This window comes from Dipodomys spectabilis, unplaced genomic scaffold (assembly GCF_019054845.1).
Source record: "Dipodomys spectabilis isolate Male_0828 unplaced genomic scaffold, ASM1905484v1 ptg000641l, whole genome shotgun sequence".
Classification (NCBI taxonomy): Eukaryota; Metazoa; Chordata; class Mammalia; order Rodentia; family Heteromyidae; genus Dipodomys; species Dipodomys spectabilis.
In genome coordinates this window covers 265,385-283,287 of record NW_024871318.1, presented here as the reverse complement: position 1 = coordinate 283,287, position 17,903 = coordinate 265,385, and positions in this window count along the sequence as shown.

The following is a 17,903-nucleotide window of genomic DNA, read 5'->3' as shown; positions in this document are numbered from 1 at the left end:
CAAAGGCCCTACTATATGATGATGGCAGCATGTCACAAAACTTGCAAGTTCAGGACTGGTTGTGATGGCACAGCAAGTTAATAATATCACAATGGCAATGTTATGTCACAAAGGATTGTGATATCACATTGGTTATATGGTCAAAATGGGTTTCTGAAACAGAGTGAATTTACAGAATAGGCCTTCACACTGTTAAGACATAACAATGTCACAGTGATTTATAATGCTATGATGCCGTTGTTGTTTGGTGATGTCACAATGAGCTGATGGTGTCATAATGACAATATGATATCACTGATGATTTATGATGTTACAATGGTTATGAGGTCACATTATGTTTCTATCAACACACATGTCAAATTTGAAATAGAATGAAAAAGCCGGGCGCCAGTGGCTCATGCCTGTAAACGTAGCTACGCAGGAGGCTGAGATCTGAGGATCGCAGTTCAAAGCCAGCTCAGGCAGGAAAGTCTATGAGACTCTTATCTCAAATGAAAACCACTAGAAAACCAGAAGTGGCTCTGTGGCTGAAGCAATAGAGTGCTCACCTTGAGCTGAAGAACAGGGACAGCACCCAAGCCCAGAGTTCAAGCCCCACAACGGAAAAAAAAAGATTAAAAACAGGCATTCATAAACTTATTATAACATCACAATGGCAGTGGGATCTCATAATGCTATCTTGTCATTGTAGATTTGTGATGTCAAAAGTAGTTGATGCTGCCATAATGACAATATATTATGTCACACTTGTGATGTCACAAAGGGTTCGTGATGTTACAATGGCATGTTTGTATCAATTTTCAGTTCATAATGAGAGTATAGTTAAACAAAGGGACTGTGATGTCACAAAGGCCATGTGTTTTTTCAAAGGTGCTAAGAGGTCCTAATAGGTTTGGGATGTCACAATGTGATAGTAATGTCAAATGGCATCGAAAGCTCACAAGGGGTTTATGATGTCACATTGGTGATGAAATCAAATAATTTTGTGAAGTCACATCTCATAATCGCATGTCCAATTTCAGTTGCTACTCTTTCACAATGAGGATATGAGTTCACGGAAGAAGACTGAAGTATAAAAGGCTATGAATTTTCTGAAATGCTGTGAAGACACAGTAGGTTTTTGAAAACACAGTGGAACAGTGACATCACAATGGCAATGTGATGTTGCAATATGATGACTTTATAATGTTTTGATACCACAATTGGTAATGCCACACTGGTGATGAGTTTCCAAGAGGTGTGTGATGTCACAATGTGTTGGTGATATCAAAATGACACATGTGATCTCAATTGTCATTAACCCACTATGAGTATATGAGCTCACAAAGGGACTATGATGTCTCCAAAGGCATGCGTTGTCACAAAAGTGATGAAGTCCTAACAGGTGTGTGTTGTCAGACTGTGACAAAATGCTCATAACATCTATCAGTGTTATGTCACCATGATCAAGATGTCACACTGGATTCGGGTATCACATTTCATACCTGGATTGGGTATGAGAGGATTGGAATTTCACATTGGGTTAGTGATATCACTATCGAAATATGGGGTCATGCAAGGATTGTGCTACCACAATGGCTATTAGATCACAATGTGTTTCTACTATAATAGGTTTGTGCTGTCACAATTTGTTGAAAATGTCACAATGGCATGCCGGATCTCAAATGTCATTAATTCGCAATGAAAATATGAGTTCACAAAGGGACTGTGTTGTCTCCAAAGTCATGTGTTGGCACAAAAGTGATGAAGCCCTAACAAATTTGTAAGTTCACAATGTGACACCATGTTCTTGATGTCTATCAATGTGATGTCACAATGTTCATGTCAGAGTCAATTTCTGATATCATATGTCATACCTGAATTATTATGAGTTTGAAAACAGATTATAAACTTACTAAAGGCCTAAAATATCCTAATGGCAGCATATCGCAAAAATTATGTCTAAAAACTCATGGTATTTGGAGCTTTTCTTTCTTTGAAATTGTTTCCTCATTGTGAACTAGTAGAAATTGAAATTGGAAATGTCATTGTGATATTGCAAACTCATAATGACATCACAAACTCATTGTGACCTTATCACCACTGTAACATCACAAAACCATTGTGACATCACATTGCTGTTGTGCCTTCACAATCACATTGTGACATCACAAAGCTATTGTGAACTCTTGAGATATACAAGTCCTTATGTTGAAAACAAATTTTAGAACTTTCATTGGGGGAGGAGGGGGAGCGGGGAGGATTGGGTGGAGGGGCAGGGAGAGGATGGGAAGAGATGGGAAGGGGAAACAAAGGAGGAGGCTACAATGTTTGATAAGAAATGTAGTCATTATCTTGCCCATGTAATTTTAACCCCTCTGTACAGTATTTTCACAGTAAACAAAACATGAAAAAATGAAAAAAAGACACATGACCTCTGTGGCATCACAGACCCTTTGTGTACTCATATCTTCATAGTGAACTAATGAAAATTGTTATCACATATAGCATTGTATCATCACAAATACTTTGTGCAATAATTATGACTGTGAAATCACATTATCATTATGACACCACCATTCATTGTGACATCACCAAACCCCAATGACACGATACCATATTTTTCTTTTTTTTCTTCTGTGAGTTTTTTTTATTGTAAATACAGTGTACAGGGGATTACAGTTACACGAGCAAGGTAATGAGTACATATACTATCCTCATTGCTGCCTTGACATCACATTGTCATTTTCATGTCATAGACCCATTTTGAATGCCTATTCTTTGATTTCATTCTATCTGAAATGTGGCATCTGCTTTGATATCAGGAAACCATTGTGAACTCATAACCTATGTGACATCTAAATTTCTTTGTCACAGTACATTCCCTTTGTTATATCACTAACCCACTGTGACATCAAATACATCTCCTGTTCTCATAATTTTGTGACATGCCATTGTGATATCTTAGGCCATTTGTGAGTTGAAAATCTGTGTTCGACCTCGTATTTCAGATATGACATGAGATATCTAAAATCCAGTGTAACATCATGATATCACACTGCTGGACATCATAACCATTATGTCACTTTGTGACATCTCAGATCTGTTGGTTCTTCACCTTTTTGACTACATATGCTTTATTGACATCATAATCCCTTCCCAAACTCATATACTCATGGTGTGTTAATGACAATTGAGATCCCACATGGCATTGTGCCATCACCAACCCCTTGGGACATCTCAAATCTATTGCGACCTCCTCATCAGTATTGCATCATCAATTGTGACATCAAAACATTCTTATAACATGATGGTGAGATATCACATTGTCATTGTGAAATCACTGTCCCATTGGGTTTTCACATAGTATGACCTCATACTATGGAGCTTCTTCTATCACCTGGTATCCTCATATTGAATTATGAGTCTTTGAAATTTGATATATCATTCTGATATTACAAACTGTGACATCACAAAATCGTTGTGACCTCATCACCACTGTGACATCAAAAACCTAATGGGATATCTCATTTCCATTGTGACATTATGGATCACATTGGGCCATCCCAAACTTATTATGACCTCTTACCACCTTTGAAAACACCCATGGCCTCTGTGACAACACAGAACCTTTTTGTATGCATATCCTCATGGGGAACTAATGAAAACTGACATAAGATATACCATTGAAACATAACCAATCCTTTCTGACATAATCATAATTGTGACATCATGTTGCCATTATGACACCATCAGCTCATTTTGACATGTAAAACTACAATGACATCATAGCATTGCAACATCACATTGACATTCTGATGTCATAGACATGTTGTGTTTGCCTATTATGTTATTTGATTCTATTTCTAATGTGGCATGTTGGTTGATACCAGGAATCCATTGTGAGTTCATGACCATTGTGATATCACGATGCCTTACTAGCATCACATTGCCAGTGTGATGTCACATTGCCAAATTGATGTCAAAAAGGGACTTTTATGAGACAATGTTTATGACATCACCATGAGTTTCTGATATCAACCCACATGTCACATTTCAAATACAATGAAATCACAGATTTGGCATTCATAATGTGACAATGATGTCACAATGACAATGCCAAATGCTATACTGTCATTATCATTTTGTGATTTCAACATAAGCTAAAGATGTCATAACAACAATATAATGTCATACTGGTTATGATGTTACACAGGGTTTATTATCTTACAATGGTTATGCGGTCACAATGTGCTTCTGATATCAACTGATATGCCACATTTGAAATAGAATGAAATCACAAGATATACATTCACAATGTGTCTATGACAGCAAAATGGCAATGCAATGTCATAATGCTTTGTGTCACTGTAGCTTGGTGATGTCACAATGAGCTGATGGTGTCATAATGACAGTCTTATGTCACGCTGGTGATAATGTCACAAAGGGTTTATGATGTCACAATGGCATGTGAGATCTTAATTGCCATTAGTTTATAGTGAGGATATGAGGATGAAGTCACAATGACATATACAAATGAACTGTGATGAAACAAAGGCCATGTTTTTTGTCAAAAGTGCTAGGGTTCCTAACAGGTTCTGGTTGTCAAAGTGTTAATGATATAAAAATGGGTTAGTGATGTCAAAACTAGTTTGCAATATCACATCTTATTTCAATTTTCAATTGCTACAAGTTCACAATGATACAAGTTCACGGAAGGAGCTTAATGTCTCAAAGGCCATAATTTTCTAAGATGTGATAAGATAATAATAGGTTTGTGAAAGCATGAGTGTTCAGTAATATCACAATTGCAATATGATGTCAAATTATAATGTCATAAGAGTGTTGTTATATCACAATTAGTTAGTAATGCCATGATAGTGATGAGTTCAAAATAGTTTTGTGATGTCGCAGTAGTTTGGTGATGTGACAATGGCATTTCAGACCTCAATTGTCATTAACTCATAATGAGTATATGAGTTTAGAATGGGATTGTGAGGATTCCAAAGTCACTTGTTGGCCCAAATGTGATGAAGTCAGAACAGATTTGTGATGTGACAATGTGACACAATGGTCATTACGTCTAGCAGTGTGATGTCACAATATTCATACTATCACAGTATATTTCTAATATGTAATGTCATACCTGAAATAATATGAGATTGAAAATAGATTGAGCTCTCAATGGGCATAACACAGTGGCAACATGTCACAAAACTTATGAGGACAGTACATGTTTGAGTTGTCACAGTTTAGAGACATCACAATGGCAATCTTATATCACAAAGGGATTGTCATATTACAATGGTTATGAAGTCCAAATGTTTTTGATATGAACCCAATTTGACATACAACGAAATCACATAATAGGCCTTCATAATGTATATATGTTGTCACAATGACAATGTGGTGTCATATTGGTATGATATCATTACAGATTTGTGATGTCATAATGACAATGTGATGTCACACCAATGATTATATTGTAAATGCTTTGTGATATTACAATGGCATATCTGATCTCAATTGATATTTCACAATGAGGATATGGATACACAAAGGGACTGTGATGTCACAAAGGCCATGTGTTTTTTCAAAGGTGCAAAAGATGTCATAATGGGTTTGGGAGGTATCAAGGTGACTGTAATGTCACAATAGCAATGTGATATCACAATGGCTTTGTGATGTCACATTGATGATGAGGTAACAATGGACAGGACAGGTTTGTGATGTCAGAACAGGTTAATGATATCACAATGGCATTGTGATGTCACAAAGTAATTTTCATGTCCTAATGGCTTTGAGGTCACAAAAGATTTCTGATATCCACCAATATTGCTAGCTTGTAATAGAATGAAATCACAGAATAGGAATTCACAATATGTCTCTAATGTCACTATGATATATAATGCCATAATATTATGATATTTAAGTTTAGTGATGTCAAAATGGCATGTCTAATCTTATTGGTAATTAAATTACCATGAGGATTCCAAAAGTATCTATGTGCTGAGTCCTTCAAAAGGCACATTGTGCTGAATCCATTACACAGGGTTCTTATTGCTTTTTTTTATTTTAATTTTAATTTTTTGTGAACATACTGTAAGAGGGGTTTCAATTACATGGGCAAGATAATGAGTACATTTCTTATCAATTATTGCAGCCTCCTCCTTTGTTTACCCTTCACATCCCTTCCCAGCCTCCCCCGTTCCCCCACCCAATTCCCTCCCACCCCCCCACCCCGGCACCAAAGTTGCAAAGTTCGTTTTCCACATGACAACATGTACTTCTCATAGTTGCAACGGGTCCACCTGTATCCTTAAACGACTTGTTTTTCCCCATTTCCTCCACAAATTATACCAACATCAAATATATTAGAAGCAAGGGATATGCTTTGGGGGAGGGACATACAAAGCAACAAAGAAAAAATCTTATAAATGAGTTAGAAGCAAATGCATGAAAGAAAGAAAACATTTAAATACATATCTAAGGTTTCATTTTCCTAACATCACATTATCTGACCTTTTCTGCTTGACTCATACATATACTAGATATTGCAAAGAAGAGAAACCTAGGGACCTATGTTTCTTTGGGCTTGGCTTACTTCACTTAATATAATTTTTTGCAAGCCTTTCCATTTTTATAAGTGTGCTGTGTGCTGTCATCCCAAAAGATTCAATGTTCTGAGTCCTTGAGAAGACAATCACACACACACACACACACACACACACACACACACACACACACACACACACACACAAACTCAGAGCGTTACCTTGCACCTGCTTGGTTTGTGGGGTGGATGGAGAAGAGTCTCCCCCAGTGGTTGGGCTGAGGGGATCTTCAATTCCCCCAGACAGCTGCCTGGGTTGGGGGGAATCCCTGAGCTGAGGTGAGGCTGCTTCTGCCATGGCCTGGTAGCCTTAAGGAAGAGTCAGAGCAGCACAAAGCCAGGGGCAGGAGCATGGCCGAGGTGGGGAAGTAGTGTGACTGAGGGGAGGACAAGGCGTGGCTGAAGGGGCACACAGTTGCTGCAGAGAGGGGCACAGGGGAACTGGCATACTTGTGCAGCAGGGGCTGGGAAGCCTGGGTGAGAAGTGGGGGCAGAGAGAGAGAGAGCAGAGAAGAGAAGGCACATGCACCAGGGGTGGCAGCATCCATGACTGGCCTCCACTGCTGTAGGATCACAGGTCTGGGCCAGGAGCACAGAGGACACAAAGCCAGCACAGCAGGCACATCCCTCTCACAGCCCCAGGGAGGCTCAGAGGCCAGGTAGGCCCTGAGTCCAAGGCCCCTGCACCAGGAGCTCAGCTGTGGAGGGGGTGAGCTCAGCCCTGCCACCTGCTCGCCCATGCCCCAGCCCCTTCACCTGCCCTACCTGTGGCACCTTGTTTGAAACAGGTTGATGCTAGCTTGGACACGTGGTGCCTCTTGGAGTCATCCAGCGATGGTGCACCCCTGTTCTCGTTGCAGCCCTGACCCGGTCCTGGTCCTCAGTGGAAGCCCCGCGGGTCTGCACCTCACGACCTCCCCCTACCCTACACCCCCCACGGACCCAGACCCGTGACTCCTGCCTCCCTTCTTGTGTCCCAAACGTGCCTCCCCAGCACCAGGCAGGCCAGCCCTGACTCTGCCACAAATGTGCCCCAGGAGTGGGGGATGGGAGAGTGGATGTTGATCCTGGAATCCCATACCCATCCTTAGTGGCCAGTGTTCCAGGAAAAAGGCAGATGCAGGGATGGGTGAACAGGGAGCTCTACTGAGCCCCTGGCCTAGAGCAGTGGGAGCCACAGAGCCATGCATCTGCACCCTTTCTATCCCTAGGGGAACCAGGTGGCTTTAGTCAGAGTTGGGGAGCAGCACCTCAACACCTGCCTTCTTGTGAGTTTTCCTTTTTTCTGGGGGTGGGGGGGTGTTGGATGCAGAACATAGCCCTCCATTCTGTGGGAGCCCTTGTCTTTTGTGCTCGCTTACCCTTTCCCCTGAGGAGAGTTCCAGAAGAGCCCACTAGGGACGTGAGTGTACTATGGGTCAAATAGAAGGTGATTGTCTGGGAAGAACACGCCCCTCCAACACAGGTACACACTGCTGTCCCCCCCCCATTCCAGCTGTCAACAGCACTCACAGAGTGATCACATTTCCAAGCTCTGCCACCATCTGCTGGTGCTCCAGGCCCATCTGGTTTCCTCATCATCCCCAAAATCCACCAATCACCCAGAAGCATCTAGGCTGGAGTAGGAAGTTCATCCATGTATGTAGCCTTTAGGATATCATCCATTTCCCCAACACTGCCCCCACCCCAGGTCAGACACTTCTCTAGGTACACCATGACCTCCTGCTTGTTTTCAGTCCAGGCTCTGAAGAGCCACCTGTCTCAGGACTCCTTCGCCCAGAGTCCTGGCCTAGGGTTTTGGTGAATAGGGAGTCATGGCTGGTTATTCCCAAGGGAAAGTGTCTGGCCCTGGAGAAAGGGAGAGGCAGGGTGGTTCAGCATTATTAGAGCGGTGCTTCCTTGGGTCGAGCCCCTGGTTCTGACAAGGGAACTCCCGTGCTCCAGCTTGTACATTGTCCCAGAGGAGGAACCAACAAACTCAAGAGGGGCACTACTCTGAGTCTATGTGTGTGTGTGTGTGTGTGCTTGAAAGAGAGACAGACAGAGAGAGAGAGAGAGAGAGAGAGAGAGAGAGAGAGAGAGAGAGAGAGAGAGAGAGAGAGAGAGAGCCTGACTGTGCTCAGGTGAGTGATCAGTTGGCAAATTGCAGGTGCTGCATGGATGAGTCTACAGTCACTGTTCTGGATTTGTGTGTGCGTGTGTGTGTGTTTGTATTTGTTGTTCTTTTTTTCAGCAATGCCAAGTATGAGACCAACCATAATTTTTGTTTTCACCATCACTGTTTCATGGCTGCTTTGGGGAATATTTCTGTAGACATTCCTTCCCACCTCTCTCTTCCCCCTTTCCTATAGCCCACAGTAGCTGCTGGGCCTGCGTGGGTCTCCCCTAGGAGGCCTGTGTGAACCACACACCAAAGTTGACACCTTCTGTCTTAATCCTGAAGGCTTGTGAGTCTAGTGTGACCACAGCCACACTCTTCCAGCAGGACACTGTGCTCTCGTTTGTATAGTTGGAGCTAATTCAAGGGTTGGGAATGTGTCTGCCAAATGTAATTAGGGAATAAGATGGAGGGGGTTGAGTATGGCAGGGGCTGTGAAGCTAGGAGGGTCTAGGAAGTGGTGAACGGTGTGACATTGCAGATGGTTCACCACTACTGAGGATGAGAGGGCAACCTTACCCAGGGCATTGACGGTGTCCATTGGCATCTGGGCAGTGGGCTTTGTGATCCCACTGGTTGTCTGTATTACCTCCCAGGGGAGTGCACTGGTGGGAAGTCCTCCCTGGAATCCTGCAGACTCTAATCTATGTCCTGCCTGTGCTATTTCCAGCTGGGCAGTGGTAGGGAAGTGCATTCCCCTGTTGGAGCCTGCTTGTTATCAGGCCATGGCAGTTAGCTAGGGCTTGCTGACTGCCAGTTTCTGTAACCTGATGTAGGCTGTCTCAAAAGAAAAGAGGTCCACTAACTTTGGAACCCTTCAAGTTTGATTGGCACAACTAAAATGCTACCTTTTCCAGGGTTTTTTGCTTGAAGTTGGCAATTTCCACTAACACCTGGGATTATGGGTCAAATTAGATGAACCATTTCAGCCAACAATCAATGACAATCAAAGTATTACAAGCAGAGTTCTCAAGCCAGATGGTCTCCTGCTATGAACGTCGTGCCTTGATTGCTTTTATGCAGCAGCTGTTGATTCTCCTCTGACTCTCTCTAGTGTGACCACCACAGTTGAGTGAAGGCTTAAATACTTGAGGCAGTCACAATTTGTTGCTTGTTTCAGAGCAGAGCAACACGTGGTACTAAAGCACCTGGTTGTGTGCCTTCATAAGTCCTGTAAATCCTTAGCACGGGGCTCTCTTCTGGGCTCTGCTGTGTCAGAGTGTAGGATGAGGCCCATTTAAATAAAACAGCTGTAGAGTCTGACTCTTGGTGGTCTTCTTGGTAGGGGTCCCACGACCTATACATAACATTGAGGATGTCATGGGGAGCATAGGTTGTGACCTCACCATCTCTAGGCAGCCAGCTGTGAGTAGAGAGAATTCTCAGCCCCTGCACTGGACTCTGGGAGAATCAGAAACCAAAGATGCCTCGAGGATCCTTTATCTGCAACATGAAATTTGGAGGCCAGATGTGGTGGGCCATCCTGGCTGGCCCCAGGGGTAGGAGAGTAGACCCCTTGAGCCTGGCCTTCAGCTCATGGCAACCTCATTCACTCCTGAGTGGGGAATTGAGTGCCACCTATCGGTCAGCCGCTGGCCAGAGATCTTTGAGAAGATAGGCATCCCAGAGGCCCCGGAATCCAGCGAGCACACCATGGATACAGTCTTCAGAGCCAAAACAGTTAAGTTCTGTGGCACCAGGAGGGTGGGAAGAGGGAGAAGGGAGAACTGTGGGAGAGCTACATCAGGCTTTGCCCTAGCCACCAGGATGCTTACTTGAAGGGGATGGGACTTTGTAGTATTTTTGAAGACAGACGCTCATTTATTTATCCAACAAAGAGTTACAGTGTGCACCAGGATCTGGAGTGGTCATAGACAATGAGAGTTTCCAGTGCTGGTTCCACAGCACATGAAGAAACCTTGGTTTGAGCTGGATGCCGGTGCTTCATACCTGTCATTCTGGCTACATAGGAGGCTGTGATGGGAGGATGGATACTTGAGGCCCAAGCAGGAAAGCCTGTAAAACTATTATCTACAAGTAACTACCAAAAAGAAAACTCCAGAAATGAATATGTGGCTCAAGCCATAGTCCGTTGGCCTTGAGTAAAAATGCTCAGGTACAGCACCTAGGCTCCGAGTTCAAGGTCCAGGAGTGAGAGAAAGGAAGGAAAGAGAGAAAGAGGAGGGAAGTCCGGATGGAGAAAAAGAGGAAAGGAAGGAAGAAGGGAGAACATGTGAGACTTGGTTTGGAGTCCCTGTAACAAGGTAGCCAACCATTTACAATCTATGTGGGGACAATTTCAGAGCCTAAAGCCAGTATGTAGGACCAAGCTACTGACACCTCAGCAACTTTCTGATATTCAGGAGCTGTGTGGTAGCCGACTGCAGAGGGAAGCAACCTCAGGTAGACACGAGGACTTAGGGCAGGTCACCAGGTTTCAATCATCCCTGGTGCCAATGAGTTTATTTTCTGGTCAGATAAGAACAAGCTGTCCAAGGGCTAGGGAGGTATTGTAGTGAGGGAGTGTCTGTGCGGGGGGGGGGGGGGGGAGAGAGGAATAAGAAGGAAGAGGAAGAGGGAAGACAGTCACAGATTTGAAGTGTCAGGACATTGTTGCCATGACTTCGCCTAACAACCTATACCAAAAGTGATAGAGCCTTTTTCCCAGCCACACTGCTATTAAGAGTCCTGGCACATTGGGTTCACCATTGACCACCTGGCTATCGTCCACTGCAGGATGCCTGTGCAGTGCATTCTTGGGGACTGGGATTTTCCAGGGCTCAATCTGAAGTTGACACACCCGCCCTGTTCTTTCCTCCACCAGAAACAGAAGTAAGCTGGCCACTATCACAGGACAGCCAGGGAATGCGGGTGGGAGTAAGGACCCTTGTTGCCCCAGACTTCCTCAAGGGGGTGCGAGGACCCCATGATTGCCATTCTCAGAGGAAGAGATGGGTCTGTTTGCTGGCTCAGTCTTTAGTCTAGATGGCAGATCTGGGATTCAGAGAGGGCAGACTGAAGGTGGGGCAGGTTTGGATAGAGGCTGGTGGGAAAACCAGAGGTACTGGTTTCTGACCAGGGTTGTTTCTTTGAGGATACTCACAACCCAGGAACATTCCTGGGAGAGATCATCCCTTTTCTCCTTCCTGAGAGAGAGGGACCTGGAGCCCTTGAGTCTGTGTCCCTTGGCCGAGAAATCCTTCCATTCCCACATACTGTGATTGGATAACTAGACCTCACCTCCCTACCCAGTGTAGAGGCAGCACAGTGAGAGATCTTGAGTCTTTGATAAGGTCAGGGGATCCTGAATATGCGATTGTATTTGAACATCCTGACTTGGTGCATGGTAAGTTCCATCTAAGATTACCATGATGTAGGACATAGAATCTAGAGAATCAGAGCAGGATGGGGTCTGTTCTGGGAGTCTTAAGTATTATGTGTGAGCTTTCAGTTCGCGTATGCCCACCTGCATCCCTTTCTTGGGTGGGTCTTTGTTAGAAAAAGCTTGAAACTAGGGACTGGGTCCTATCCCTTGTCATTATACTCAAAGCAAGCACTCTACCATTTGAGCCACAGCTGCACTTCCAACTTGTTTGGGTGTTTATAATTGGAGATAAAGAGTTCTCATGGACTTTGTTGCCAAGGGTGGCATCCAACTGCAGTCCTCAGATCTCAGTCTCCTGAGGGGATAGGATGACAAGCATGGAAAAGTATCTTTGGCCGGGTGGCAGTAGCTCATGACTGTCATCCTAGGTACCCAGGAGGTGAGATCAGAGGATCAGGGGTCAAAGCCTGCCTGGGCTGGAAAAACTCTGAAGCTCTTATCTCCAACGAACTGCCAAAAAAGCAGGAGTGGTGTTGTGTTGTGCCTTAAGTAGTAGAGTGCTCGCCTTGAGCTGAAATGCTCAGGGACAGCACCTAGGCCTAGGATTCAAGCCCCACAACTGAAAAAAGAAAGTAAGTAAAACATATTTGCCTGCAAAGGATGGTCCAGGTGTGGGATGGTCGAAGAGGGGGTTTCTGTGGTTGGGAGACCAGATGCTTGCCCCACTGTACAGACATTTCTAAGAACTCCCCAAGTTTACCCTAGCTTGAAGACACAGCTTCAAGAGGATGTGGCTTGTGGTAGGCAGGGAGTGGGCAAATGGTAGCAGGGGTGGGATTGCTGTGACTGTATACTCTCCAATAAAGGATGTGTTTGGATGCTTGGTGACAAATTCTGAAGTGAAGGGTTGCAAGAAGTTTGTGGCCTTATGAGATGGTTTTCCTCTGGGTATGTGAAGTGGCTGAAACCGGAAGTCGCCAGTGGCTCAGAGCTGTCATCCTAGCTACTCAGAAGGCTGAGATGTGAAGACCATGGTTCAGAGCCAGCTTGGACAGAAAAGTCTGTGAGACTTGATGTCCAATGGACCAACAGAGAACAGGAAGTTTTGCTGTGGCTTAAGTGGGAGAGTGTTCACCTTTAGCTGAAAAGCTGAGGGACAGTGACCTTGCCCAGAGTTCAAACCCCATGACCAACAACAAAAAAAGAGGTGGCTAAGTTTTCTGCATAGCCGTGTATATGGTATGAAATGCCATGCTCGTCTATGAGACATTCCAGATATGTGAGATATTCAATGTTTTGTCTACAGTCGGTCTGAGGTCAGTAGTGACACTTTCTTGGGGGTGGGATGTGATCTTAATGGAATGAGTTCATGGTTCTGTTCTCAGGGACTGCTGAACCCTTGGGCTGTCCCTGTGTGTGTGTGTGTGTGTGTGTGTGTGTGTGTATGTGTTTGTGTGTTTCTTTCTGTCTGTCTGTCTGTCTGTATCTATGTCTGTGTGTATTTGAAGGTACAAGAAGTGGGCCTTGAACTCAAGGCCTAGGTGGTGTTCCTGAAATTTTGGGCTCAAAGCTAGTGCTCTGACACTTTAGCCACAGCTCCCCCTGTGGCTATTTGGTAGTTCACTGTATATAAGAGCCTCTCAGACTTTCCTGCAAGGGCTGGCTTTTAAAAGTGATCCTCAGACCTCAGCCTCCTGAGTAACTAGGATGACAGACAGGAGCCACCCGTGCCGGGCCTTGTGTGTGTGTGTGTGTGTGTGTGTTTGTATGTTTGTGTGTGAGTGAGTGTGTGTAGAAATGGGTTGCAAAAAGGAGCGCTGGGCCCTTTGGTAACTTCTAACCACTATCTTGGGGGGGGGGTGCATGGGCTTTGTGGCAGAACTCTGGGGGCTTGGAAGGGTGAGATGCTTGAAGGGGACTCAACACCATTAAATTATAAGACCAAGGGATCTTTGTGCCCTGGAACTGTCTACTTGCTTGGGCCTGGTGGTGGCAGAGGGAGCTTGGGAGGACCTGGGGGTGGGGCCCTCAGGGGGTGGCTCCCCAGGGGGACAGAGAGTGTGACCAGCATTTAGTAAGGATGTGAGCCCTGTTAGTATGGAGCGTATTGGCATTGGTCAGACTCTGGGTCTTCTGATCATGACGTCTGAGGGGCGGGGCAAACCTTATTTTAAATCATGACCTGTGATCTCCAGATCTCAGCCTTCTGAGTAGCTAGAATTATAGGCATGAGCCTCTGGCACCAGGCCTCTGATTCTTTTTGGTATATTAGAGTTTGAACTCAAGGCCTAGGTTTTCCTGTCAGGTCTTCTACCATGGGAGCTAAATCTTTCTGTCTTTGGCATTTTGAGACTCAATATATGCTCAGGCTGGGCTGGATCATGGTCCTCCTGTGACAGGCATGGGCCATGCGTGGTCATCTGTAGTTGGGATGGAAGACATGTTGCGCCATGCTCAGTCAATGGTTTAGATGGATTATCCCAAACTCTTAGTCCATTGCAGCCGATTCTTGACCAAAGTTGAAGCTCTGGGTTGGGCCTGGAACCATCGGACCTCAGTCTCCTCACAGGTAAGTTGTGAGGAAACAAAGGATCAATACAGGAGCCTCTCTGGGCAGGGCCAGCATAGAAGGAGCGGTCGTCAGAGAAGGTTCTTGGCAATTCTGTGAGTATATGACAGGAAGATAGCTGGAAAGGGCTCAGATGGGGCCTGCTATTTATCATGTAACAGATATGAGATTGTGAAACAAAACATGGCTCTCTTTAATCCTTACCCTATCCCCATGAGGAAAGGGTTCCTTCACTGTGTTCAGTTTTGCATCTGGGGAAAATGAGGAATGGAGAAGCTGGATGGCCTACTCATGTGCCCCAGCTTACAGGAAGCTTGGCTGGACTTCTCTGTCATGCTCCCTAAGACTATGGGTGCTAATCAGTCCACTTCTTGTGGTAGGAAGTCCACTTCTTGTCAGTCATGGTGCTTGAAATCTGGGCCTGGGTGCTGTCCCCAAGCCCCTCAGATCAAGTCTAGCATTCTACCACTTGTACCACAGCACCACTCCGGTTTTCTCGTGGTTCTTTGGAGATAAGAGTCTCTGTCTGTCTGTCTGTCTGTCTGTCTGTCGGTCTTCTTGTCTCTGTCTCTCTCTCTCTCATAGGAACTTGTTGAATGGGTGATGCAGGAGGTGGCTTAGTGTCCCCATGTGGCTGGGACCCAAGATGGCCCTCTAATTCTGGAGGTGGGCTGTGCGTAAGGAGCTGTCTTGCTCAGCCTATTGAACTAGCTCCCTGAGGTAAGCCCCTCTGTGCCCGGGCTAAACCATGATGGTTATTCACTGTCAGTCCGTCTGATGAGTCCTTCTCCACTACTCTCTGTTAAGGAAAGTGGGTGAGGAGACATCACGTTGTCCAACTGCACAGCACTATCCCAGGCCTCTGATCCTTACCACCACATATCATGCTAGACATTGATTATAAGAAAATGAATTCACTCTATGTCTACTTTTGTTTTATGTCATTTTGGGGAGAGGGGGTGGTGTACAGAGGAAAGACCCCAGGCCTGACACCTCCTGGGGGACATTTTTTCTTGTGACAGAGCCCAGCCATTGCTGTGGATAAGAAGGAAACCGCTATCAGACTGACCCAGAAAAATGTTCAAAGTTAGGTAGGCTGTTGAAGTATCAAACCCACCCATGTCTGCTTCCCACAACATGGAGGGTGCAGTGTGGGTGGCCTGGGACTGGCCCTAGGGGATTATAAATGGATGGTGGTGAACAGGTGCTGGTGGCTCTTGCTCATCCTGGCTGAGGTCTGATGGTTGTGACTCAGAGCCTGCCCAGGCAGGAGAGTCTGTGATATTCTTATCTCCCATAAACCACCTCCCCCGCACCAGAAAAAAAGTCAGATGTGGTGCTGTGGCTTAAGTGGAAGAGCCTCAACCTTGAGTAAAAGAAGCTCAGGGATGACACCGAAACCCTGAATCCAAGCCCTAGGACTCACAAAAAATAAAATAAATGAATAGTGGGCACCTGTTATGTTACTACCAAAAAGGATGGATTCAGTCTTCTCTCTGGTACTTGTATCCAAAGGTAGGGGGCGTACCTTGATGTTCCTCTTAACCTCTCCTTCTGTCTATTTTTTCTCCCGGCTTCAGCTACAGGATAGAAATCAGATGATCCCTCTTGATATGACCTTAAGTACCATCCCCTACCTTCCCTCCTTGGGATGGGGATCCTGGATTTACTCACCACTGGGAGGATGAGGCACTGCGGACATGGGAGTAAGTATCCCTGAAACTCATACTCTAACACACACACTCACCTAGGCCAACCCAGAGTATCCTTTTTCAAAGACACTTTATCTCCTTGGACTAACTGACCTAGGAGAGGAAATTGATCCCCTGTAAATTAGGGCTTGCTAGTTGACATGAGATAAACAGAAGCTCAAAAGAAAGGCTCTGGTGCCTGTCACCTCTGGCTCAGGCTCATGCCTGACATCCTGGCTACTCAGGAGGCAGAGATCTGAGGATCAAAGATCAAAGCCAGCCATAAGCTGGAAAGCCAGTGAGATTCTACTCTCCATGGAATCACCAAAAAGTTAGAAGTGGAGCTGTGGCTCAAGTGATAGAGCACCAGCATTGATCACAAAAACTCAGAGAGACAGCTCCCAGATTCTCAGTTCAAGCCCAAATAAAGAAATGGTCCCATGTGTTGCCCCCAGACTGCCTGAGCCTTGAGTGCTCTCTTCCGAAGTGTGATACATTAACGGTCTCTGGGTAGTGTATCAGAGCCTTCAGAAATTGGGTGGTAAAAGCTAGACCTTCCCCTTTGTGCTCTCTGAACACACACCAGCTGGTAGGCAGAGTTTGAAAAGGCCAGCATCCTGCAGAGTAGAGAAGATCCCTCTCTGCCAGGGTGATTGGAGCAGGCTTCTTAGAGGCAGCACCTAAAAGGGGGTCTTGCTTAACAAGGAGGATCTGACAGGAAGCACACAGAGCAAAGATGCGGTACATAAAGGACAACATAGCTGAGCATGTTCATTTCCAACCAGAGCTAGTGGTGAAAAACTCAGTAAAGATGGGCAAGTCTGTCCAGAGACAGGCCCAAGGTGTCACAGAAGAGCAGCTATCCAGGGTTGGGATTGTATCTTAGCAGTAGTAAGTTCGCCTAGCACGCAAGAAACCCTGGGTTTGATTATTACGTCCCGCATACACAGAAAAAGCCGGAAGTGGCACCATGGCTCAGGTGGAAGACCCCTTGCCTCCAGCAAAAGTAGCTCTGGGACAGCGCCTGGGCCCCAAGGTCAAGCCCCAGGACTGTCAACATATAACAGCACTCCAAGGGACCTGGATGACAGGTGAATGGCCATGCCCTGTAGCTCTTAGTAGATCTATCCATGCTTTGTGTCTCCTTTGACAGAGGGGATTTGGACACTCCTTCTGCCCTGGGCAACCCTGGACCTGGTTATCAGCAACATTCCTAATGTCTTCCACCTGGATATGGAGTAGCTGGCCCCAGAAATCCTCAGGTATCAGTTGGTAGGTGCGGGGGATACAGGGCATCCACCAGATTTCCTAGTGGGTCTGATCTGCCCCAGATGACCAGGCCATCCAGAGGAGGTGGATGGGAGCTTAGAGAGGGGTAGTGATGTGAAGGAGGCCTTTAATGCCCATGGTCCTACCCAGATTCCAAGCCTCACTTTGCTGTCCCTGAGGGAGGTTAAAGAGTGTCTAGGTGGCACTATCTAGAGGAGGACTAGGTGGGAATTCTTAAGAATGAGAGACCATAAGCCTTGTGCTGGTGGCTCACACTTGTCATCCTGGATACTTGGGAG